Raw genomic sequence first — 3456 nt, 5'->3', positions numbered from 1 at the left:
AAAAGATCCAGTTTTGAACAATAGCAGTTCTTTCACAGGAACAGTCATTTTTAGACCTATTAATGTCACTGATCTGTGGCAGGAATACAGTTTCTCTGCAGTTTATCAAGAGCCCACTCACCAGATCTCCCAGAGCTTGTGTTAGTTTTCAGCAGCTCTCAAAGACCTACTGGGAGGAACAGAATCTGCCTGTGGAGAGGAGAAAAAACACAGTGACCCCAGCACCACAGGGGACCACAGTACTCTATATTCTTTTGTAATCACAATAGTGGGTTAGATTTTCTTTGAACTTGGATTTCATTCTTTCAACTAAGACCTTCCTTCTGTCCAGGTCCCCAGAGTCTCTGGCTCATGTGGGGAGATATTTTACTGAGCTCAGTCACAGCTCCTCCTTTTTGAGCACAGGGCCAGTGGATTGCTGCCTTTTTGGATGCCCTCCAATGACACAGCAAACAGGAAAGCCAGGCTGCTGTCAGACCGTGCTGTGACAGGAGCAGGCAGGGACCAGGGCCCTGCCTCCCCCAGGTCACTCTGCATGTGCCCTGCCTGCCCTTACAGAGCTGCTCTCTCTGAGGCTGCATTTGGTGACTGGCCCAGGTAACAGCTCTACAGCCCATTTCAGACTCTCCTACAGGAGAGCCCAAGTACTCACAATTACAGAAATTGACTAATTAAAAAGAACACCTAAGCAGAACATACTGTTAAGCTGAAAAAAAAAACCCAAAAAAAACCCCCACCCAAAACAAAACAAAACAAAAAACCCCCCCAAAACAAAAAAAAAAAAAAAAAAAAAAAACCCAAACCAACCTCTCTACTGCACACAGCAAAGCACTGAGCTGCTTTATAAAATGAGCTTCTAAAATAAGCAAGAGACAAGCACATTTCTGTAGCTGGAACAAAGGTGCAGTGGGTTTCACAGATAACCTTTTCAGCATCACCAGCAGAAAAGGAGGAGCTGCAGAAACACAGGAAGGTCCAGAAAGGGGTGATGCAGCTGGGACAGACACTGCACCAGGTAAAAGGTGCAAGAAAGAAATTTGGGGATGCAAGAAGGGACCTCAAACTGTGCTATGGTCTTGTTACAGGCTTTCTCTGTGCCATAAAGTGATGTGTGCTCAGCACTGAGCTCAGACCACAGAGCCAGCCAGCACAGACAGCTCACAGCCATCTGTCTTCTCACACCATGCAGGACACGATGGTGGTACCCAGCCAGGTTCCCAGTCTGCCCTAGAGCTGATGGGGACTGTGCTGCTCCCTCTGTGTCAAACCTGCACCCAGCAGCACGCCCAGAAGGGACAGTGGCAGTGGGGCTGGTGCCTAGGAAGCCACAACTAGAGTTTAATAACCTGGTGTCTGTGTAACTCTGCTTTTGGTCCATCCTTTGCTCACAGAAAATAGGACACTAGATCATTTGCAGGTAAATAATAGTATGGAAGCAGCAGCTGTGTCCATGACAGATTTCAAGAGAAACTTCTTGAATTAATGGGTTAAAAAAATATATATATAATTGTGCTATAGAGTTCGCTTTCAGGGAATGAATGCTGATATCCAACCAGCTGAATTATTGGAAAGTTAGTTTTCTTTTCATGGTATTTCTCTATAACCACCATCAAATCACAACTGCTTGAAGGACAAGAAATTATTCAGCTTGCCAGTACTTCCTGCCCTTAAAACAGTTTGCTGGAATTAGGCAGGGTTCTGGAGAATCTCTTACTCATCATTTTGGAAACTACCCTCCTGTTCAATACTCACAGCATAAGACAGGATAGCTGACAATGGCTTTTGAGCTGACACTATTAATCTCCATTAATAAGCCAGCAAAAGGCTATTAATTTTAACCAAATCACTACATTATTCATCTAACAAAGACAAATGCTACATGCTGCATTTTGCACTAGTCCAAAAGGAGCAAGAGAGCCTTGCTGAAACAGAGCCTCTGCCCCAGCAAGGGGGGCACAGGGGCACAGGCCTGGAGCTGCACCACAGGAACCTCATGGAGCTGCCCAGCACATTTGCCAGCTGCCTGGCACAGACCACATCCACAGCAGGACACAGGACATGGCAATTATGTGCACAGGGTGAGGAGGATTTATCTGGGCAGCGATAACCAACAGAGAAGAAGTCACTCTGAACTCAAGAGGTGCTACAATAGAAACAAACCTAAGGTATTCTTTCCATCTGGCACAAACTCTCCCAAGGAAAAGGTATGCTGCAGATTCCTCAAGTTTTCTGCATGTTTTACGATGTGTCCATTGCCTTCTGCACACATCAGCACATAAATCATCAATTTCCTTCTACACCTGAGGACTGAAGGAGAAGAGGAGGAAGGCTGCACTTGACAGAGGATCCCAGGACAGCCTGGACTGTGAGATGTGGCTGAGGCTTTGCAGCTTCCTCCTGGAGTGTCTCACCGTTTCCTCAGCCTGCAGGTTGCTGGGTTTTGAGTCATGATTTACTCTTGCTGCAGACATGGAAGCAATTTGCCTTCTCACAGCCAGAGCCTGCCTGCCTCAAGCTGCCTGGCTGGACATGAATGGAAGGTAAACAGGCAGATGGGCTCACAGGTTAAACTTCAAAACCAGTCTGAAGATTTATCCCTGCAGATGAACTCAAGCCAGAGGCAACCCTGGAGGACTCAGCTCATGACAGATGAAGGATGTTGAGTACAGCTTTCACAGCTGGAAAGGGAAGATTAGCCAGAGCTGTGGCCTCAGCTGGAGGAGCACACCAAGTGTGCAGCCACCCTGCAGCACAGGCCACCTCTGTCACCTCTGCAGCACCAGAATGGATTCACTCTTCCAGTGCCCACACCAGGAGGAGCAGTGCTCAAGCTGGGGCTCAGCCCAGGGGCTGGCTGTACAGCCACACGGGGTGGTGTGTGTAACAGCAGTGCCACTCTGACTGCAAGGTGAAGCATCAAGCCAATAGACGTGTTTGAGCACAAATCCATTGTCCTTCAGAAAAGTATTCCTTTTCATGGATTTAGAATGGCTTCAAGACAGAAAGACTTGCCCCCAACAATGCTTGTGTCAGCACAGGGATAGCTGGGAAGGCTTCTTGTATGCAGGCTGTCCCTGGATGAAGCTGTTCCAGACTCCAGCCCCATTAGGACTGGACTGAGTGCACCTCCTGGCTGCATGGGACAGCTCCCACCACACCTTGGGTCTAAGCAAAAGCAGAAAGGTGAGCAGAGACTGAAATCCATTGCCATGTTTCACATAAACAAAGCCAGGGAAACCAAATAAAAATCATCAAACCCCCCCACCCCCCCCCCCCCCCCCCCCCCACAAGATTTTTCGTGGCATAATTTGATTGTCCACAGCTCCCACCACACCTTGGGTCTAAGCAAAAGCAGAAAGGTGAGCAGAGACTGAAATCCATTGCCATGTTTCACATAAACAAAGCCAGGGAAACCAAATAAAAATCATCAAACCCCCCCACCCCCCTCCCCAGCCC

The sequence above is a fragment of the Passer montanus genome, unplaced genomic scaffold (genome assembly GCF_014805655.1).
Source record: "Passer montanus isolate IOZ18808 unplaced genomic scaffold, ASM1480565v1 scaffold34, whole genome shotgun sequence".
In the NCBI taxonomy this organism is placed as follows: domain Eukaryota; kingdom Metazoa; phylum Chordata; class Aves; order Passeriformes; family Passeridae; genus Passer; species Passer montanus.
This window is presented reverse-complemented; position numbering follows the sequence as displayed.